General features: G+C 40.5%; 1 protein-coding gene across 7 annotated transcripts in view; it reads left to right on the top strand.

Annotated features, from left to right (window-relative positions):
- The window catches only part of ROBO1 (roundabout guidance receptor 1), a 750,394-nt gene that overhangs the window by 403,284 nt on the left and 322,848 nt on the right, over positions 1-24,262 (top strand). The gene's annotated exons all lie outside the window — the stretch shown is intronic.

Here is a 24,262-nt window from a genome sequence, read left to right as displayed (position 1 = left end):
ACTGAAGCTGAAGTAAAGTTACAATGGAATCTTTCAAATATTTGTCTTTTCTTTGCCCTAGATTACTAGTTTTCCTAACCATCCTTGTATGAGAACATGATGTATGGTAAGATTTGGAGATATCACAAATACAGAAGAGTACCAGAACATAATTTAGAGAACGCTGTATTGACCATAAGGATTTGTGAAACTGAAGTCGGACTGAGTGCAGTATGTGAAGAGCAAGGTCATAAACTAGGGGACTTAGATTATCTACCACAAATTTTGAATTCATGATTGTGAAATGATAAAGGAAAAACACCTGAGTGTACACATCAATCACAAAATGACAACTGGTAAACAGTGATGCAGAGACAAAGTTGAGAGAGAAGGTTTGCTCCCAAAAGCATTCATCAGGAGATATTCATCAGGGAAAGAGAAGGTAATGATCAAACATAAAGATGATGTTGGCACAATGCTAAAAAGGCATAAAGTGGCTGTAAATGAACTTAGAAATTACAAAAACGCATCTGTGCATCAGAGGAGTAAAATTCTGGCACAGCCTTCCAGTAGCGATAGCTGGTGCAAAACCAAACGTAAAACGCTATTCCTTTGCAGGAATGTTAATGTGTGAAATGGGACTTAGTGTTTAGTAAAACATTTTTTCCTCTGAAATGGTGACTTATCAAGATGAAGACATTTCAGATGAATGAGAAAAAAATCAGTTAAAAAGAGGAAATAAAAAATAAAGTGTTTTAATAAGATAAGGGTCGAGAGAGGCATTTAAATTTTCCTTTGTTAAACACTTCTCATAGAACTTATGTACTTTAGTAGTAAAGAGGAAATTAGAGGATGTCTTCTTCAGCAACCAAAAACTTCAGGCTTTGGATGTTCTTTTTATTTTGTTCCTGAATAGGAGAAAAACATGGAGTTGTACAGTTCCTTACGAAGCCAGGAGTACAATTTCCACACACCTCGAGTAAATTCTGCTGCAAGCAACAGGTTTGTGAATGGTGATTCTTCCAGAAGCAGTTAGAGCAGGGAGACTACGCTCTGGCCTGGGTCCAGCTTGCTACAGATTCCCAAATGAATAGATGTTGTGGTATTTGGGAAAAAAATAGTACATCGCTATTAAGAGCACGCAATACACTGGAGAGCACTCACCGACTGTCCGCTCTGGAGGAGAGCTGACTCAAAGCAGCCATTTTAAGGCAGGTGGTGTTATTGTGGACACAAGGAAAACCACCAAATGAATGGTTGCTCTAGTATATTCTGAATCACAGGGTCTGTTATAAGAGTCCCCAGGCATCTAGCCATTATGTCATGGTCTTAGCACATTTTTAGTCTGTAAATCCTGTGTAAACTCATGACTATAGGACAATAATAGGAATTCTGTAATTTACAAATAAACTGTTCTTCAGAGGCTATTGTTTTTTAATATAGCTTATTAGTGGTACAGAAAATTAACCTGGTCCTCTTCTGTAGATACTCCATCTTCTTTCATACATGTTCCTGTGAGGACGTATTTATTTAGAGGCTCATAAAGCAAAGCTTAAACTGGTGTTAGTTACAAAATATGTCACCTCTGATCTTGAAACTAATTGGTTTGTGTGGACTCTGTTTAATTTGCATCATTCCCTCAGCAAGATGTCTTTACTCTTCTTTGAATTTAAAGGAAAATATGTCTTCATTTCAATACAGAATGGAGAGTTTTAAAAAATAAGCCTTCTGGTGACTATAGCTTAGGTGTAATGTTTCATCTTGCAGCAAATGGATATATTTGTGTCACGTACTTTGAGACTTTGAATTCAGTCAGAGGCTGAAAATATTATTTGTAGGCATGGATCCTCATTAAATAAGCACTACCTTTGCTTTACCCCTTCGGCACTGGGGTCATACAGCAAAATGTACGTTCTAGTGAGTCCTTACTTCCCCACGGCAATTACTGGAGAAAACCTGACTGGAGAGCCTGATTCACCCCACACTAATGCCCTGACTGGGGTCCCCCACACCAGATGAGAGGTAGTCTCAGCTCCCTCCTCACCGCTGTCTAAATCTTTCATGTGCAGCATCTAAGAAAATAAATCCAACCAAACTCCAACAAAATAAGCCATTTGTTGCATTTGCACTATTTCTCAGTAGCCTGCATCTGGTGCCAAAGCAGTTCTTTTAAGTAATCAATAATTTCAGACCTCACAATTTTTGCTAGCAGTAGAACTTAGCAGTTCTGCTTAACAGTGGCACTTTTCATTTAAAGTAGCTTCAGAAGAATTAGTACTCTAAAACCTGAGGTTTAGGAAGCAAAAGGTACATAGCCCCATATTCTCTGCTACTTTTTATCTCTTCACTTCAAAGTGTATTGATATGTTCTAGCACTAACAAAAAGTAGTATATTTTCTTTCCAGGACTTGACACAAAATGGCATACAATTAATGAGTAAATGTAATTTTGTTCCACATGGAAATGGAGAGAAGTTATACAATTGCATGCCCATTTCTTTCACAAGGAAGTAGACTGACGAGTGGTATTGCTTGTTAGCTCACTGAAACTTTGGTTTTAGCTCTGTTCTGAATATTAGCTGCTATTAAGTCTGTGATGACCACAGTGTATATACACAAGAAATAAGCAGCCGAGAGTTGTTGGACTGAAATATTGCTCTCGTTCATTGTTGGAATGTAAGCCATATGACCTGTTGTCATGTGGTTCTAATATAAATGTGCCTTGGCTTACCTGAACAAGTAAAACGTATTAAACATGCAGTGTTGTAAGTGGACTATAAGGCTTGTATGAAGATTGCAATTCTACTTCATCTATGGCGATGATGATGTAAAATTTAATTGGAGTTTAAGAAGGTAAACTGTGATTTCTGAGGTCTAATCCTAGCCCAGAATCTATCCTTTTTTACGTTCTGACACAATGTATTAAGCCACTTTGCAAAAATCTTTCCCTTTATACAACCTACCTGCTTCGCTGAGATTGTTAGAAAAGCAGATTAGGGAACTGCAGATAAGAATGAAGTAAATGAGAAGTATTACCACTGTAATTTCAGAATATGAATAGAAAGTAGAAAAAGATCAGTGTACCAGAAGAGACAAAAATGATTTATTCCACCTTGTTAGGAGGAGGGAAAAATGGAAACTTAGGCTATAGGCAGTGCAAAGAAAATGCTCACCCCCATGCCTCTGCTTCACAGGAAAATCTTTGAAAGGGCCAGGTTAAAAACAGCCACTATGCCATGAATTTGGGGTTAAATTACATTGACATAAATTGAAATCAGCACACTTACAGTGAAAAGATTATGCAGGAATACAGCCAAACAGAAATTGGATGGACATATATATAAAAGTACACATAATTTGAATGTCTGGTGTTGGCCAATACGTGAATAGTACTTCTCAGAACGTAGGGATCAATGGCAAATCCTGACTTCATGACAGTTTTTAGAAATCTGGTTTGCAGTTTGGTATACAGACAGTTCAGTTTGTCAAGTTTCATGTAATCTGACCAGCATGTTGAAATTCAACAAAGCAGCAGCAAAATCTCAGCATAAAGAAACTGAGAGTGAACAAATTAAATACTCATTTTACTCATGTACCTCCTTGTGTTGCAGACCAATTAGAAGTTAGGTTTGGCACTAATTTTAGGGGATTTGTCCCAGAAGGGTGGCAATCAAATGCAAATTTCTTGATTTTTGTTTTGCTTTTGCAAAACACGAATCATGTGACACAAATTAATCGCAAAGTAGCATTGCATAAGCTAACATATAATCGCTGAAAAGTAGCTCCATGACATATTTGTCACTGTGCTAAAGCACCTGTATGATGCTCTGATAAACTCGTTACAAAGCACTTGTTAAGACAGCCCTTACTTCTAAGGAATTTACAGCCTGGGAGACAGAGAGAGATAAGATAAGATGCACCTGGTAACCAAGAAGTGATGCTATTTACATTTTTCTTTTCTGTTTGCTTTCTTTTCCCAATGTTTCACCCCCTGTTTCATAATGAGGTGCTGGCTTGGTTGATGTGACACTTGCGAGCCTCTAGGAAGAATTTCACTGAAGAAGAGTAGTGGCTGGCACTGGGTTTGGGAAATCATATTTTAGGAGCTAGGCAGCAGAGAGGAAAATATAAAGACAGCGATGATTGGAGATGATTCTTAAGGCCCAGTCCCTGTCAAACATTGAACATTTTGACTCCTGTCAAAGAAAATAAGGAGGGGAGTATTCTTCAGAAAGGGATAGGAACTTCTGTGTTCTCAGAGGATGATTTTTTTTTTTTTTTTTTTTTTCTATTCAGATATTTAATGCATAGCCCGGTCTACCTCTCAACAGTGAAATCTTTTGATGAACAGCAAGTAACTGTCATCCACTGGAATAAGAACTCCAGCAGTGCTGTTGCTAAAGATTTCCATTTATCTTGATAGCCTCCAGACTAGATATGAGGCCTTGTTTAAGTTCCCAAATGTCAGCAGGTTTCTCAGGGTTATTGCTATGCTACTAGACTTGCTGAAGCTTTTCTAATCCTTTCCACTTCTCATTAGAGCATTGCTGTCACTTTTTCTCAGCTTCTGCATTTGCCTGTTGCCTGATTTCCTTCAATATATTCCATCTGATCTGTCTTTGGTATTACCTCCCCTGTTTCCCATCCCTCACTTTTCCCCTTATCTCCTCCTGGTAGGATAATATCGTCACGTGAAATCCACAGCCAAGTTTTCTTATTCCTTTTGCCAACCCCAACTCCCTTCTCTCAGTGAGCGTTTTGTATGGTTACACCTTGCAACATCAGCCAAGTGACACCTTGTCTTTTCCAATGTGTTCTTTGCCACTTGCAGAAGTTCTTAGTAGTCTCAACTTGATTATCTTTCTATTCTGCAATTAGTTTTGTTGGCCATACTGAAAAAAGCCAGGCTTACAACTCACTGGAAGTGTACCTCACCTGTACCTCTATGTTTTGATCACAAAAGGCTTGATTTTGTTATCTAAATCAATTTGGTTCCTGTTGTTCTCCCCCACTTTAAAACTGTCTTTCCCAGTAAGGAATGAAAATAATATCTTTGGTTCTTCTGCCACTCCTGCTAACAGCCTACTTCGTAAGAAAGTGGAACAGGTTTGAATATATAGCACGGGCTACAATCTTACAATAAATTCTTAACAATTGTAATATGCAAATATACCGTGATAGTGAAGCAGATAAGACTCTGATACCCACCTCAGAAATACGTACTGTATAGTTCAAGTGTAGTCTGCACAGACTAAAAACAACATGCTTTTATGCTTGGTTACCATAGCACAGTAGGTGGCAATGGTTATGAATCAGGCTGAATGTTATCCACATGCAATATAGCTGTTTGAGTATAATATTTATGATAGTTTTGAAATGTCATAATATCTATAACCAGTCTAAAAACTCTTAAACATGCCCTCAAACATGATAAGCAGTAATTTATCGGAACAGAACAGGAACAGATAAGCACCTCAATTGACATAGTTAAAGCAAAAAAGAATTTGATTAATATAAAGCACCTGTACTCTTTAAATCATTTTAAAGATGGCATCTGTTTTCTTATGAGATTAAATCTATGTAATATCAGTATTTTACCTCTAGCCTTTGTGTCTAATAATCTCAAAAGCAGTATAAAAGAAGCGTACAAAGGAATGGATTTGAAAGAATAAACGGAAAGACAGCAGCACATATGTTTTCATAACAGCGTTTTCACTATTTATCTAAAGAGCTTTGGATGAATTTATCCACGGCTTTGAAAAAAAGCAGTAAGGATTAAACACTTGCTTGGGTGGTAAAACTCAAAAAAGATGTGAAAATAGAGTAAAGCAAGCGGCAACTTTTTGTCATCATCATCACACTTCCTACGTATCGTACAGAACATGGCAGAACACAAGGAACTCTTCTGGTTTCCACTGACAATAGCCAGATTTATTGTTCTTTTCTTCACCTGCTTAGTGTCCATGTGTAGCATGTTTGGAGAATTGATTTTGATGCTGACATTTTACATTGATTCTCTACAGTTTCTCTGTCATGTTCACAAACTTCAAAGCAAAATGCATCTTCCAAAATGAAGCACAAGAAAAAGCAACATTGCCCCTGATAAAGGATCTCCTGCAATTCCAGGGTCATGGAAATAAAAAGTTATCCTAGAAATTTTAACTGGAAGAATGAGTAGTATCATCATGTGCCCTGTTTGCTTTATTAGACTGTTCATGCAACTTTTGTACATCAACAATATAATTTCTATAAACCAAGAAGTTATGCAGATTTAGAGAAAAACATGAAAAGATTTTTTCTGTTGACAGACTGTTATGATACTCAGCATCAAGGAGCTAGCCACCTTAAAGCAAATTTAATTAAAGCATTTTGTTCAAAGGGAAATGAAGAGGGAATCAAGACCTCTAATACAGACATTAGGACAAGATCTTAATTGCACAGAGAGTTCATTATGGTTTCTTTCTGAATTACAAGAATGGGTAAATGACAAAGAGGACAAAGAGAGAAGCACACACATTGTGTACATGTAAGACTCAATAGAAGTCCTTTATTATGGCTTGAGCAATTTCCTCTTGTACGGCAGAACTGCTGGCCAGGGAAATATACTTGTGTTTGTCTGTTTGTCCTTGCATAATAGTAGGAGAAATGCAGTGGTGTTAAAGGAAACTGCAGAGTAATTAGTCTATGCCTTTCTTATAGCCACTTCAGTTTTTAATTAATTTATATATGCAAACAGCTGATTTAAAATTTTCTGTGAAAATAATCAAGAAAACTGCTTGATTCAGATGATTCAGACTGATGATTCAGCCAAACCACTCAGATTCAGAGCTCTTAGATGTTTCACTGCTTCTTTACAGACTTTGTCTACAGCAGAGACTCCTAACTCAGAGACCTGTGTTAAATATATCTAGAGCGAGGTATTGAAGATGCCTTTGTGTGAACATTTTTTCAAAGCAGAACAAGGTCCTTCACTCAAGCGGACCTCTACTATTACATGTAAAGATTAGATTTATTTTGCCTAACTTCATGTGTATGCAAAGTCGTTAGGCCAAGTCTAAACCAATCGTGCATGCCTCTCTGCAGTAAGAGGGCAGAAACAGGCACTTCCAGAAGATGATTCATCAGTTCTAAGATAGGTGTTAAGATCCATCCATTAAAAAGCCTCTGGAATTGCACATTTCTGTGTGGTGGCTGTAGATCGAATACGGACAGAACTCAATTTTAGACGGCTGACCTTCTGTGAAACACCATTCCAAATCAGGTACACAGAAGTCAGTAGTGCAGAAAAGAAAATGCTCTACAAATTTCCACTTTGGATTTAAGAAAAACTTTTGAAAAACATATGAGTAAAACAAATGATCTTGGAATTTTCTGGTGGGGGTAATGACTGATATCTGTGTTCATGGAGAGGAAATCTGGGTTCAACAGAACAGGCATTCTTTCGAGCCCTGGGCTCCACAGAGCTGTACAGTATGTGAGGCTGCAAATACATTAATAAACTCTAGTTGGGACCCAGTGCTGTACTTTCACCCACCGGATAAGGTTGTGAGTTGGAAGAGTATACGCAATACTGTCAATATAGGCTTTTTGCTTAATTCCGTTTCCTCCACTAGACTCTGTACTATATGCAGAGTCACTAATAGAGCATTTCCACCTGTCTGTCTCCAATGCATAGAATAGGAAAAAAAACCAAAAGAAACACAAGTGGGGGGAATCACCTCACTGGGAGCAGCTCTTCTTCTCTATATATTCTGCTAAATCTTGGGAATGGTGAAGGCATTTGGAGAATCATGGCAACTTCTCTATTATTTTTCTATGTTAAGAATCAAAAATAGATTCTGATTTTGAGACTATAATCCATTTAAAGGGAGTTGTCTCTTGATTTTGGTAGAAGCTGTATTGTAAACCTAACATCACTGAAATTTTTGATAATGTTAAGTTTAGCTAATATGGTATAGTTTCATTTTGGACAAATATTTTCCTACTTGATGTGCTGATTCCACAAGAACATATTCTATCCTGGTTTTACTCTTTTCCCCCTGCCATCAAGTCCAACATCAAAGAATTCCAACTTTATTGCAAATCAGTGATTTGAAATAAACAGAATCTCTCATTATAAAATGGGAGAAGATGAGAAACATTCTGTGGCATATGCCTATTGCCTTGATTTAACTTAAAAATTCATAGCCTACTGACAAACGCTTCTTTGTCTGATGGTGTGGCTGTAAGCTGTTTAGTAAGTCGGCAAGTATATGCGTTTTTACAGATAAAGTTCGTTATCAACACTACTTGAGAGTGTAAAACTATGATAATGACATAGAAATACAAACCTTTGTTAATGATATACCTTCCCTGAAAATTATTCCCTGTATCCCAGTCTTAAAAATTCTGCAGCAGAGAGATCATACAATCTGACTATCATCAAACATTATCTGATGTCACTTTATACTTCAAATAGCTCAACTTGACACCCTGTTTGGCTTACCCTTTGCTAAGGTGGAGGTTTTACCCTGAAATGACCTCTTTGGCTTTGCAGTGAATTGTTTTAGTAAACAGATGGATCATTTGACTCAAAGAAAAAACTTAAAATATTCATTTAGGTCTGCAAATCATTTCTCTGAATGAGAACAGTAAATTCTAAGTGCCTGAGGCTTCAAACCTATCAGGAGTTGGAATTCTGCATGAAATTGGTTTGTTAGTGTCTTGCCTTTATTTTAAGTGATTTATTCTTTGTACTCCATGAAGCTGCATACTAGAAAACCTTTAATTACTTATTTCATGGAAACATTTGAGGTCTTGTATTTATTTCACTTTATTGGCAGCTTTGGTGAGCAGTATGTGATTGTATTTAGTACAACTGTGTCACATATTTCATTAAAGGATTTGTTTTCCAATCTTACTTGTAATCAACTGAAAACATTACGTCATTGAAAGATATGAAAATTCCCTTAACTGTTATAATTAGGAACATAAGCATAATCAACTCGTGTTGTAGTCTGTAAACCACAGACTGAAGAGGTGTCAAAGGAGTAACTCATTCCCATTTTGTGGGTATGGACTATCATGTTTTGAATCTATGTTCATTTTTGTCAATAGAATAGAAAATAATCTTTTGCAAGCTGTGGCATGGTTATACTTGCAGACACAAATAGAACCTTTTAAATTAGTTGTACTATATAAAATCTTTAAAATACTGATGTTCGTGTCCTAGATAATACATTGTTTAGTATCAGTTGCATGATTTGTAGCATTTAAGACAGAAAAGACCACTTGATTAACAAGTATGATCTGATAAAAGTCATTTAAATTTCACCCATTTAGCCTCTGTACTGGGCTCCATGACACACTTGTATTTGCTTAAGGCTTCCAGAAAAGCACCTTATCTTAATTTGCAGCGATCAAGAAATGAAGATTCCACTTCTTCCCTTGACTCTTCAGTACTATGTTATTACAGGTTGTTTTTAGCAGTAATGATGATGATAATAACAACAACAACAGTAATAATAATTTGTTTGTAAATGTTGGTTCCAGAATCTGGTATCTCATTTCAAAAGTAGAGATCTATCTCATATGTCTTACTGAACTTGTTAACAGTCTGGCATGCATGAACCCAAAAAGATATTTACCTGTTTCATTTTTTCCTGTGGGTACAAATACAGCGTTCCTAGTTTTCCCAGGATATGACAGAAATAAGTTTCACATTACTCGCGAAGCCGTGGCCTCAGGCCTCACGAGGTAGAATTGTTGTGCTCTTATTTGGACATGGCGGTGTTTCAGATGGCAAATGTTTGAAGGATGAGTGGACAGAACATAAGTATTTTGTTGATATTTTGTATATGGACCTGGATCCAACTTTAAGGTTATGGACCATTCTGTGATTCTGTGATTCTGTGAATTGCAGTCACACTTAGGGGACTGTCACCTGCGCGGCAACAGAGCATTGAAGAGACCAGGCCCGGCAGCGTTCATTTCTGCCTGTTGTTGTTTGTGTGTGTGTGACAGTGACACGCAGGGAAGATTGCAGTGCCACGGAAGGGGCTGCCATCCCTGGAACGGCTTAAGTTCACTCGTTACCAAGATGGTGTGTTTTTCAGAACTGAAACCTATGCTCCATGTAAAGCGTCATGGCAAGCATGGGAGCATTTGGGCGAGGATATTACAGGGTTGCTACACTTTAATTACTTTGTTAAAGTGCTGCAACAATCTACGTAATTTTGTGTACCAAGATTCTAGGAATAAGTCCTCTCCTCTCTGTAAGATGGGTTTTTCGCTGTATGCTTGCTTCAGTCTCTCCACTGTTGAAGTGAGAAATCAGTGTCAAATCAATAGGTAATCCTGAAACCAATGGGTAGTAACAGAATATGCTATTTCTTCAAGATGTCTTGTTTTAGCCACTGGGCACAGTACTAACCTCTTTAGTAAGAAATGTTTACATATGACTGGGACTAACATTACCTGTAATACATTGTTTAATAGAGAAGAGTCGAGATAAGAGACAATTCAAGAATGTTTCTTTGGTAGACTGCATTGTGCAATGTCTTCCAGAAAAGCAATAAAGCAAATTTCACAAAGGCTGGGCATCACATTATTTCACTGATAGGAACCCTGGTCACTGATAAAACTGTTTCCTGTATTTAATATGTTAAGTTTAAAACCTAAACTCAAACAAACAAAATAAAAACAAGTGCAGTCCTCATCAAAGCAAAGTAGATTTCAAAGAAGACTGCATTATCGTATTTAAAATTTGCCTCCATTGTTGTCTTCACTGTGTCTTAAATGACATGGATAATCAGAGATATGGCAAATCGTTAAAATGTTGGGGAATAAAACAGATGGACTCCAGCTTTTCATACATATCTGAAGAGCGGCAGGCATGCCTCCCACACCTGCTCTCAGGCAGCGGGTTGTCACCTCAAGCTACTGCCAGCTTAGGACGTGGCAGATCCAAGAACCTAAAATCCTCTAAGGATTAGCCTAAATCTACACAACAGTGTTGAGTGCTAATGTTTGCCTTTAATGTGTTTATTACCACATCTACATGCATTCATCATTTGGAACCAATGCCACTGTGTCACACAGAAGCAGAATGTTTTTGCCATCTGAAACAAGGTTGTGCCAAAACAATAGTATGTCACCTATTGTATAACAGTTTGTCTCGTGAAAGCATTTTAGACTAGTCAGACCCGTATTTCTGTTGCACTAGAACTGCCCGGTTTTCGATTGCAAAACATATTGTGTGCTCAAGCATGGAGAAGACAGGCCGGTTTTGAACAAAAGCAGCTCTCCAGAGAAATGCATGTCCAAACTGTAATCAAGAAAATCCTTCATGTCTCCTGTTAATTGGTGATTTGCCCTGCATATCTGATGGAAAGATTTATGGCTTCAAGCAAAAATCTCTTTCAAGAGATTCTTAATAAAGGTTTAAGGGTGAGATTTTGAAGAATACCAAGGGGAGTTCTTTCAGCAGCAGTTGAACATCCTCCTCTGCAAAGCCCTTTTGAAAATCTCACTCATGTTTCCAAGATGCCAAACGCAGGCCAGGTTTATATTTTTTACTCTGTGCTCAGAGAGAACTGAAGGACAAAACCAAGAACATCCTAGACCTTATTTTTATCAGTACCCTTATCTAATTAAGGCAATTTTAACCAAGCCACTATGAAATATATACTTCAAATTATATGGCTCTTTAAAAAACATTACTTGATTTACCTTGCTGCATAGAAGATGGTGTGTTTGACATTTATTTATATAAAGTATTAATTAAATCTTTCAAAATGGGTAGTGTCTCACTAAGCTTTCTGTAAGACAGTAGCAAGTCAGAAAGGAAGAAACTTAAGTTGATTTTCAATATTTCCAACTTTCCATGAACTCGTGCCAGAGAAGTATTGCAGCAGGATTCTCCAGTACATGTATACTTAACTGTCTAAATTGTCATTCACATTTTCTTAAAAGCTATTAAAAATATTGACCAAGAGTATCATGCAAGTCCTAGGGCATATATTCAGTTCCTTGCTTGAACAGTGGCTTCAGTCTATGGGGCCAGATGGGCTCCACCCAGGAGTGCTGAGGGAACTGGCAGAGGAGCTGGCCAGGCTACTCTCCATCATCTACCAGCAGTCCTGGCTAGCAGGGGAGATCCCAGATGACTGGAGGTTCACCAGTGTAACACCCGTTTACAAGAAGGGCCGGAAGGAGGATCCTGGGAACTACAGGTCTGTCAGCCTGACCTTGGTGCCAGGGAAGATTATGGAGCGATTCATGCTGAGTGCGCTGACCGGGCATGTGAAGGACAACCAGGGGATCAGGCCCATCCAGCATGGGTTCATGAAAGGCAGGTCCTGCTTGACCAACCTGATCTCCTTCTGTGACCAGGTGACCCGCCTAGTGGATGAAGGAATGTCTGTGGACGTCATCTACCTGGACTTTAGTCAGGCCTTTGACACTGTTCCCCATGGCATCCTCCTGGAGAAACTAGCTGCCCGTGGTTTGGATGGATGTACTCTTCACTGGATAAAGAAGTGGCTGAATGGCCGAGCGCAGAGAGTGGTGGTTAATGGAGTTAAATCCAGGTGGCGGCTGGTCATGAGTGGTGTTCCCCAGGGCTCAGTTTTGGGTCCGGTCTTGTTTAACATCTTTATCAATGATCTGGATGAGGGGATTGAGTGCTCCCTCACCAAGTTTGCAGGTGACACCAAGCTGGGTGGGAGTGTCAGTTTGCTTGAGAGTAGGAAGGCTCCGCAGAGGGATCTGGACAGACTGGATCGATGGGCCAAGGCCAAATTGATGAGGTTCAATAAGACTAAGTGCTGACTCCTGCACTTGGGTCACAATAACCCCATGCAACGCTACAGGCTTGGGGAGGAGTGACTGGAAAGCTGCCCAGAGGAAAAGGACCTTGGGGTGCTGGTTGACAGCTGGCTGAACATGAGCCAGCAGTGTGCTCAGGTGGCGAAGGCGGCCAACAGCATCCTGACTTGTATCAGGAATAGTGTGGCCAGCAGAAACAGGGAGGTGATCGTGCCCCAGTACTCGGCACTGGTGAGGCCGCACCTGGAGTACTGTGTTCAGTTTTGGGCCCCTCACTACAAGAAAGACATTGAGTTGCTGGAGCGTGTCCAGAGAAGGGCAGCGAGGCTGGTGAGAGATTTGAGAACAAGTCTTATGAGGAGTGACTGAGGGAGCTGGGGCTGTTTAGTTTGGAGAAGAGGAGGCTGAGGGGGAACTTACTGCTCGCTGCAACTACCTGGTAGGAGGTTGTAGTAAGGCTAGTGTTGGTCTCTTCTCCCAGATAATTAGCGATAGGACAAGAGGCAATGGCCTCAAGTTGCATCAGGGGAGGTTTAGATTGGATATTAGGAAAAAATTATTTCTGAAAGAGCAGTCAGACATTGGAATAGGCTGCCCAGGGAGGTGGTTGAGTCCCCATCCCTGGAGGAGTTCAATAAACATGTAGATGTGGCATTTTGGGATATGGTTTAGTAGGCATGGTGTTGTTGGGTTGACGGTTGGGCTTGATGATCTTAGAGGTCGTTTCCAACCTATGATTCTGTGATTCAGTTTACAGTCATTGTCTTGTGTTGGCTGGGTAAAACGTAAGCCAAGACCTTTGAAATTCCATTTGAAATACTGAAATCTAACATGACCATTCAGATAAGGTTTTCACAGTCTTGATGTGGTAATGCAGAATTACCTTCTTGAAGTTAAATGGACATCACTTGATGCTCTTAATAGTTTCTTCCTTCAACCCTGGAATTTTTCATAGAATTTGAGAGTTTAACAAATATTCTTTCTTGAGAAATCTTGAAAGGTCTTGACATCTTTGTAAAAAGTTTATATCAAATTTGGTATTGTTTAAGATCAATTTGTCTGTTTTTACTTAAAAGCCTCTTGCAGAGTCTCACCAACCTAGGGTACTGGTAGAACATCATAGTGGTTTGAGCCCTCAGTCTTTAAACCATTTTTATACCTCTTTAAATCATCTAAAATGGAAAGCGAACGTGCTTTTACCAACTTAATACCAGCAGAGGGCATCACAGCATAGTTCACTAAAAACAGTTTTACTTTTTGGAAACAATCCAGGTAAGAACAGACAAAATACATTGGAGGTTTGGTAACTACTTTACTGAAAGACAAGTCAACTCTTTAATGATCATATTGAACTGACTGAGAGGTTTTCCCCATTATAATCATAAAAATCAGGTTCTTAAAACCTCATTTGCTTCTTTAAATCAAAATGCAGATGTTGCAACACAAGTAGTATTGCATACCAAAATGTGTTGCAAAAAGTAAGCATGTGTGTTTTCTTAAAAGTTGGAAAGCAAATTTAAACTCCACAACTAAAAATAAAGTTCTTCATAAAGAGAACCAACTGAATATGTTTAAATGAAATCTCTCCAACTTTTACTCAGGGGAATTGTTTCCCCTACCAGTTAAGAGGTCCCTTGGTAGTGCCACATTTTCACAGCAATACACAAAGTTTCAATATTGCAAACCATCTCAATGCCAAGGCAATCTCCCCTGGCCTGAGGCTGATATCTCTGTGTGAGACCATCAATTTTGAACACAAAAAAAGTGATAGTTTCCCAGCTCCATCCCTCGGAAGCAACATTTTAAAATGTCAATTAGAGCTAAAACAAACAAATAAAAAACCAAACAAAAATAATGCAAAGCAATTGAGGATACTTTTCTGTGTATGTAGGTATAGGTTTAGAATTAGGTTTTTGGCACGTAACGTTTGGGTCTTGCTGTTGCTCTTCTACTTAACCACCGAAGACATACAACTACAAGGATCATATATGGAAGGAGTAGGTCCCAAGTAATATCCTCCCCTGCTGTGGTCTGTAAGAAGTGTGACTGAGACTTTCTTTGATCTGAGTATTTATTTAGTCTGATATTACTATTTTAACTACCATTCTGGTGCTGTCCCCTTCCAGCATTAAGACTTAAAGAACAATTTTTCTGTTCTTGGTGCATTCTTTGAGGTTAGGTATGAGTCCATGCAGCTCTGACTGTGCTCTCCAGCCATAAGTAGAAAGTTTATCCAGCAGTATAGTTGAGGGTAAATGCAGACAAATTGTGTCTACTCGGTAACAACTTGGGAAGTAGAAAACTTGCCAATTTCTACAAAACGATGAGTTTTTCACTTTTTATTTGAAAGCAGATTGCTGCATTTTTTAGGCCTCCTCTAGTGCTCAGTGGGTAATTTACTCTTGCATCTTTCTGTTAAGAGGTGAGAGGAGAGGAAACTGGAAGTTGTGTACTTGTGTGAGCCTCACTTAAGGTCATGCTTTCTGCTTGGGAAAATGTCATTACAATCTAACAGAAGTGATCCTCTGACCTGCTGGAGGCAGTCAGCATTCCACAACCTTTCACAAACATACTATTTTTTGAATGTTCTTCTTTTATGCCAGCACCGTTTTTTGTGAGGAGCAGCTGCTGGCTTTAAATTAAATGGCAAAATCTCCGGGAAGAAGAGGAGGAACACGCTGACGGCATGTCTACACAGCCAGGAGCAGATACTTCAGTGCCTGCTCCTCGCACACTGCAAGCCAGGCACACGGAGCCAGCTGCAGTGCCGCAGCCATACAGCCATGTTATTACAGTAATGAGCCTGAGCTAATAAGGCCTGTTGAGACACAACCTGTGTTAGCTCAGGCTTGGCACTGTGATAGCATATTTACTCAGCTTCTGGGTTGGAACTGGCTCGTGTCAGGCCGTCTCAGAGAGTGGGAGGAATAGTTGTGTTCCTGGATGCTCCTAACTATGTAGATGTACCCTGACAGATTTGTCCTTTGGGAGATTTTAAGGAGAACGCATGCAAGACCAGTTTTCTTTCTAATGAAATATTTAGCTACGGCCCAAGGCCTTCCCTCTAGTTTGTTTTTGGGGTTTTTTTTATAGTTTTTTTTTATTCTGAAGGCAGCTTGACCTTCTGTGAGAAAGGAGATGTATGCAGCATGGGAGGCTGGTACTGCTGTTTCCTGCACAAAGCTGTAAGGAACGATGTTAAAATAAAACAGCCTGCCATATGAATGGGTAGACAAGACTCATTGACAGGAACCTCTCCCTCAGCAGCAATCCTTACTTGCCCTGCAGATTTTGTACTTTATCAGTGTCTACTACCGGACTGCACAATATACATCAGCTGGGCACTTCTCACCAGAATCCATTAGTACCTAGACCCGCAGTTTGGGGGGGGGGGGTGGGTGGTAAAAAGAAAACCCCAAAATAACTCCATGTCTAAAAGAGGAGAGAAATGGTTCTAAGGGTCAGAAAACTTTTAATACCTAGCAGAATAAGATGCTTCACATCAACAGAAATCTGTTCTTTGTTTTTGGGGCGAGGGATTTAACTAATCTTTTTTCTTTTTTTCCTACCTCAAAAAGTATAAGTAGTTTGATTTTACTCAAACACTTGAAATAATACATTTATACACATTTTTTGGTTTGGTAATTAAAATAAGGAACAGACATTTTCACAGTTCCCTTGAAGTGTGGTTTTAAGAGCTTTCAATATGGATAAGGATTGCTGGGGTCTTTATAACTTTTCACCTACGGTATTTTGCCAGGTATTTTAGATTGTCTGTATTCTGTATGTGCAGAAAAAGGCTAAGGCTGGGCTGGGCCTTATACACAGAGGCAGGCAGTTCCACTTGTTTGTTAGAACAGGCATATTACCACTTCAAGCAGGGTACCAACAGCAAGGCCAGCAAAGCATACTGCTAGTGTAAGATTTTTGCTGCTGCTTCCAGTAGCATACTGTGTCTGCTGACAGGGAGTACGTTACCTCTGACACCAGCAAATAAGCACACCATCATCGGGCAAAGACTCTCCTCTTCCCATGCCAGTCACACAGCACACACTGAAAAATTCCAGGGAGTGTAATAAAATGTGTGCTCTAGGCACTAAAACAGGATGTCTCTATCATTTGTAGTTCCATCCTTACTTTTTTCCCTTCCTCCACTCAAGGGCAGAATGTAATATTAAAACTGTAGTAAGCATTTTTTTAATTAAAAGAGGTTAAATATATGGGATCAGAAAGGCTTTCATCATGCAGTTATAAATTGTGTGCTGGTTATTTGAAATATCAACATGCAGTTGTAAAGCGTACTGGGTGAACTGGCTTGGGTATCTGCTTTGCATTTGACTGAGTTAATTCACTGCAGGTATTCAGTTCTTAAGTGGCGTCTGCTTTAAATATGTGCAGTAATTCAATCAAAGAAATAAGATGGATCGTTTATGTAATCCTTTTCATCTCCAGATTGCTAAGGTTAACTTTAACTATTCATGAATTATAAATGCACACAGCAATCTCAAACTAATACATGTAAAAAACCCCCTTTTTTTGATGGCCTGTTGAAAACCATGGAATAGTTGCTTCTTTTAAAATATACTTGATGGAACCTACAGGCACCGTATATCATTTCTTCCACTTACTTGTAATCTTAAACAAAAGTTTTGTGCAACTCATTTAAAATGGTCGTCTGTGGTAATGTTAAACCAGTCCTCTGAGCCAGGAACATAGGTAATTTTCTCTTCAAAATTTTGGATGCATCATTCTTACAGCCCTTTTCAGTGCCAATACATTCTGTGACATGAATGGGAACCCAAAGGCAGATATTACAGAACAATGACGCTCTGTTGAAGCCTTCACAATTCTTGGAGTAATTAAAGAAGGAAAAAAGAATCCTTTCTCTTTCATTTTGTTAGTTCATTCAATGCCATTTGGATGTTTTTGCTTGTAAGCTCTCTTCGAGGCAGTCCGAACAATCCACTAGGTGACACCCTCAGACGCTTCCTACGCTCTGTAGAGAGACGAGGAGATAGGGAGTACTGAATGGCTCGTTTGTTAAACATTTAAAGCAAATACTGAGATTTCAGGGACAGGTCTCTCTTTGTTTAGAAATATCAGAGATAACACTGGTTTTGTAATAAATACTCTGTTGTTTGTATATAAATTACATATTAAGCAGATTAGCATTTTGTCATTAACAAGAACAAAACCACAGAGCAGAAGTTGTACGCAATATTTCCTATAATTATAATAATTTTTAAAAAGCAATTGAGCTAGTCTGCTGAGTAGACTGAATAGAAAATATGCCCTTAGCATTTTTTACTGGGGGAACAGAAGGAATATAGCTTCAGTGTTGGGGGTTTTTTGTTGTTGTTGTTTTTTTTTTCCAGTGGGGATGTGCTATAGCATCTTTGAAACAGAAATGAAAAGCCACATTCACCCCTAATATAAAGGAGTATTAAAGGATAAACATCAATGGAATTTTGCATGTTTATGCCAGTGGTGAATTTTTCTTGTAGTCCTTTATGTCGATAATGATGCTTTAGAAATCCTTTGAAGAAAGGATCTTTTGTCATGTTGTTTTTATACACCTAGCATAATGAGGCTTGAGCTTGTTTAGGGTCTCTATCTACGAATTCAACATAGCAAATAAAATCTAATATTTTATTGTTAGTATTCCTTACTCTGCAATGACTACGAGTACTATTCTAAATGTTGTACATAGCGAAAGACACTGAAAGTCTGAATTCACTAGTGGTGTAATTAGGAGTAACATCAAGGAAATAAGAGTTACATCCCAACATTAGTGTAAAAAAAAGCAAAATCACAAGACCCGACCAATCAAAATAAAGAAAATTATTTCTTCGAATAGCATATTTAAACAGTAACCAGCCAGGTCAAGAAAGAGAGAAAAATTGACTTATATGGACATGGAAATCATAACAGTTTTTGCTTATGCAGAATAATTATCCCAGTTGATAATATGGCAACTGTAGGTTTTCAAGCTTTTGCTAACCATGCACTTTTTATGTTCAGCTAGACTTTACAGTGCTCCTTCTTCTAACAGCTTCACTGACTGTTTAGCTCTAATGTAGAAAAATCTATTTTCTGCTACTGAAACCTGCAAAAAGCTACTAAAATTATACACTGTTCTGCTGTCATCTATGTTTATGGACTTCAGTTAGGATTCCTACCACGTGTTAGGCCCATAAGACACTACAGAGAGGTGTATAATTCCTTGTATTTTTCCACTTCATTTCAGTTTATTAATGTTTATGCTTGGAAAAAAAAGAGGGTTTTTTAGACAGTTTACTAAATAATCCAGCTTATCACTTCTGTGGTATCCTAATGAGTCTGGGAAGAAATGGTTTTGAAACTTAGTTATATCTGGTAGAACAATGGCAGGAATGTAGTGGACTTTTTAGGTGTCTGCCTTTTTTGAAAGTATTGCATTCTGAGGGTAACCTAATGTGATACAGTAATTTAAACATATTGTAGACTATTATAAGACCAACACTGAAGTGATTAAGAGAGTAACTGGAGAAAAAAAAACCAACCAAACAAAAACAACAAACCTGAAACAAAACACAAAGGAATCGCATCCATTACTATGAGCGAACGTGCAAGTGCATTGGCTGTTTTGTGGGATTCTGGAATCTGTATGGTTGATCACATGAAAGCAGACCCAAGCCTAGGACGGATGTCATCCAAATCTTGACAAGAATCTGTGTAAATGGTTCTTGTGTGTACAGACATCTTCATAATAGTCTGACCGGTAACACTGACTGCACTCTTACCTGAACTAGTTCTCTGTGAGGTCAATAGGAGCTTAATTGTAGCATATAGAATAATGTTACTGATTTAGTCATCCTCGCTGCCAGCCTCAGAATGCTCAGAATGATAAACTGTGCGCATATGTGGACACTTGCACGTGTGATCATATAACATACACAGGCGTGCACATCGGTGTTTCGGGCAGCTGGTTCCCGGCGATAACCGGAAGGCTACACAGGCGTGTGAAGATCGGGAAGGTAAGTGTCGTTTGAAATTCAAAAAGGTTTGTGGAGAGAGCGTGCAGTTGGCTGCATAACACACCCGAGACATCATGTGCATATCTCTGCCTTTAGAGAGAAGTACCCTGGGATCTTTAGTGCTTAGAGAAATTCGGGTTCTTCTGGGTAACATGAAACAAATAGATCTCTAAAAGCACATTGTCCGTTGTATCGGAGGCAGCACTGGTTTCAGTCACGTCGAGGGAAGAGTGCCACCTGCTGAAGCACAACCAGCAGTTCTGTAGAACCTTTCCTTTTTCGTAGAGGTTTCCCAACGAGAGTCCTCTGCCTCAGACACAGGCAGCATGCGTAACTTTGTGCATAGGAGCAGTCCTGTTCTCTCTGAAATTACATGTTTGTGTAAGTCTGAAAAATGGCGGAGGGGTGAGTGTGAGATTTAGAAGATGATAAATGCCACATTAAAAATTCAGTCCTTCAACTGTTGTGCATTCAGCACTGTAGGAAATTTAAATAAAAAAGATAAACGCTGGGAATTAGAGCTAATATTTCTCTTTGATGAATGCAGTAGGTGTATGTTGTTGTACAGTCAAATGCATACATTACTGTATTTTCTGTGGTTTTAAAATTCACATAAAAACATGACTATGTCACTAGAAGTCGGCTATTTTTTTCTGTGATTTTTGAAGTCAAAATTATCCATTGATAATGATATTTTTTGATATCAATTTTATCAGTGGATAATGAAGATAAAATTATCCATTGATAATTTAGATTGTAATATTGTTTTATGACATTTTTGCCTTCTACCTTTCAGACGCCACCAAATTTATCTCATCTGATTATTTTTCAGGCATTCATATTTCACGTATTCCAGAATTAACACAGGAAGCACACCTGCATTTTAATAAACGTAGAAGTGTTCCCCAGATCTGAAGAGGTTAAAGCCGTATCTCTTTTCCTAGAAACATTTTCTGACATACATATATATAACTGTGTGTGTGAGTGTGTCTCATATATATGTATATATGTCTCAGTATCAAGGACAATAAGGATGCTTGAATAGCACACATTTTGTAAGAACATCTGCAGAATTAAAGATGATGTCGATTACTTGTAAGATATTCTGATGAATTTCTGTAGGCTTACAATTTGGAGAGATTCACTCAGCTGTGCAGCTGTTATATATTATTACAATCTAAATGAATTTACAAAAAAAAGATAATGAGAGCAGTATATATCCACTCCAAGTGATTTTTCTGAAGTAAGGGAACACTGACAGCTAAACATTCTGTTACAAAGTATCTGAGACGGTACAAATTGAACAAGACTTTGAAGCTCTAATGTACTTTCCCTATAGGTACCTTAAGCGGAATGAATCTGTACTTCTCAAAGGACAAAGATTTCTTTATAGTAATAGAAACAGTTTTAGATGCCTGTTAAAGACGGGGTAACTGTGGCACAAAAGCTCTAAACTGTTTTACTTACGCTCACCTCATGACCATATGGTAAGGCCATTCAAGCTTCAGAGCTTTAATTCACTGCTGTATTTAGAATCTCTCTGTATCTGAAATGTGAAATTAGAAAATTAACATCCACCATACATAAGACTTCAACGCAGCATAAAATTTAACTGGCCCTTTTTTTGAATGACCTAAGCAAAAGAGTATGTGAATCTAGAAACATACCGTTTCACTAATGTACGGGAAACAGATTTATCTTGAGTAGGGAAAACACTCTGGGAATTACCTAAATGCTTTTTTTACCTTTTCTCCACATTGTATATACTTGTGGCCAGTTACAAAGTAAATGGATTAATTTATGTTGCTAGATAGTACATATGTCATAGAAATGCATTAAAAATGATGCTTTTACAATTAATGATTACAGGGAATATTGACAGCTTCATATAGAAACAGGGATACATAAAAGTGAGACTTTACAAGTAAACAAATACATGTATATATTAAATATATGTATGTGTGTACATTCACAGAGTATGTAAATCAATTTGTTCCCTGTAGAGTGACCTACTTGCAGATTTGTGGGTTTGCTTTTTTAACAGAAGCAATCATTTAAAATATGTAATTTGGTGCAACGCAAGTGAGTCTGTCAAGTACTGATATTACAGAAGGAGTAAGAAACATGCCTTCAAAATGTTATCGGTGGTGGTGGTGAGTTTTCTTTTCTTCCTGGAGACTATTTAGTCTAGGCATTAAAAAAAAAAAATCAAAAAAAAAAAATCTGACTATGTAGTAGCTGGAACAGGCTACTGAAAGAGGATATGAAATCCCAGTCATTAGAAACATAGAGTAATGGATTAAAAAATACTTGCTGTTGAGAGTCTACTTATATTTGACCCTGTCCCAGAACAGAGAGGTGAAATAAATGAACTCCTGAGGCTCATTTTCAGCCCTGCATGTAACTCCCATTTATTTAATTAAAAAAGAACACCCCCAACCCTAATTTATTGAAATCTCAAACTTCTCACTAGGGTTCAAGGATTATCTAGGACCTCTTTGCTGGTTTTGCAGCGTGCTTTCATTCTGGAGGTGCTAATACAGTTTTCTTTCATAGAGTGCAGAACGATGGCATGAGGTCACTGAACAGTAAGATAAATTGTTGGCTAGGTATGGCTTGAGGAAGTCTGGTCATATCCAAAAGTATTTACTGTTATTGATTCCACAGTTGTGATTGTTTTCTAAATGTGTTTGAAGTAGGACACAAATTCCCTTTTTCTCTCTGAAAATGAATGTCCAATTGCTGTTAACACTTTAGAATATTTTTCTAACTTTTGAGTGTTCTAGCTCATGGTCTGTTCTCATCAGTTTTAGTGGAAAACCTTGCCAGTTTGGTTGCTGCTCCGACGTGTGCACTTAAAAACCAGGAGCTTCCTTTTCCAACATAAACCAGTTTTGCTCTACACTATTGAAAATCTGTCTTTAACAGATCTCACCTAAAAGTGGACTAAGACAGATTCTGTGCTGCCCGCAGGACCTTCCCATTGTTGGACTTTTAGTCCGTTTGCCCTGTGCTCCCCTGAGGGAGGCGAAACGGGGCACCAGTGCCACACCAGCATGGCTGCGGTTGGACTGGTGGTGGCTGAGAGCACCGGTGGTGGCTGAGAGCATCCAAACCTGTCCGGTTACTCACGGCGCGGGGCGCGTACACATGCTATGGTGGGAAGTAGAGCAGGGTCCTTTCTCTGGAGTTTCACTGCCCCGCTGCAAGAAAAAGGCTCGCGTGCAGCGGGGTTAGTACATTCAACGTGCTTCTTGGAAACGAAATTTCTTTCCACGTCTCATTCAGTCCTCGTAACCTGATGAATCGAATCTCGGAATCAAATCTCGGGGCTTTGCTAAGAGGTGGCAGCGCTGCCCCGCGCCCGACCCAGCGGGCAGCAGCCCTTCTCCCAGGCCGCCCTTCCCTTCCCACCCGCAGCCTTAGGCCCTCTTGCCCCACCGCCGCCTCTCCGGGCTGGGGACAAAGCTGACACGACCAGGCGGGGCGGACGCTCAGGGCCGCCCGCGGCCCCCCGCACCGTGCCCGCCCGGAGGCCGCCTGGTCCCCGCCTGCAGCACGGCCAGGCCGCGGGCGATGGGGGTCACCCGGCAGACCGCGGCCCCCCTGCTCCGCCGGCCCGGGAACGCTCGGCAACGCCGCGCCGTGGATCGTGGCAGGGGAGGGGAGGGGAATCGCCGGGTGAGCCCTGAGGGCACCGACGGTCCCGGCCGGGGGCGGGGGGGAACCGAACCGCCGGTAACCTCGAGGGGGGCCTGAACACGCGTCAGGCGATTCTCCGCCCGGGGCCTGGGGCCCGGAGACCCGAGCGGGGGGGATCCAGGGGGGGGTCCGGAGGTCCGCTGTGAGCTGACGCTGCCCCCGGGCTCAGGCCGGGGTCTCTTCCCTCTGCCCCGGGCTCACACCGCGGGCGGGAGGCGGCGCCGACTCCGCGCAGGGCGGGGCGGGATCCGCCGGGCCGGGCCGGGCCGGGCGTGCGGGGGCCGTGTGGGCGCGGCTCCTTTAAGGTGTCCTGGGGCGGCACCAGACCTGCCGCGGCGGGGCCGGGCGGGGGAAGGGGAAAGGGAAACCCACGGCGGCGGCGGGGAGCGGCTCGACGTGACACCGGAAAGTTCAGGCGCGGCGGGCTCGGCCCCGCCTGACCCGTGCACCCCTGCCCCGGCGGCGGGGGAAGGCGAGGAGCCGCCGCCGCCGCTCCTCCTCCTCCCGCCGCTGCCGCCGCGCTGAGGGCGGGCGTGGGTGGGTGGGTGGCTGGGGGCGTTGGCCCGGGGAAGTTTTGCTCGCCCTCCCGCTCCCTCCTTTCTTTCTTCCTTCGCCCCTCCCGTGCCCTCCTCCGGCGCTGGGGAGGGGGCGAGTTCGGGGTTCCCGCGCGGAGGGGGGCGGCGGCGATGCTGGGCAGGGCGAGGGGCTGCCGCCGGGGCTCCCTTGCCCGCCGCCCCGCCTGACCGCGGCCGGGCTCCG

The sequence above is a fragment of the Opisthocomus hoazin genome, chromosome 1, assembly GCF_030867145.1.
Source record: "Opisthocomus hoazin isolate bOpiHoa1 chromosome 1, bOpiHoa1.hap1, whole genome shotgun sequence".
NCBI lineage: Eukaryota > Metazoa > Chordata > Aves > Opisthocomiformes > Opisthocomidae > Opisthocomus > Opisthocomus hoazin.
Note: the sequence above shows the minus strand (reverse complement) of the source record. Positions and strands in the feature narration are given on the sequence as shown.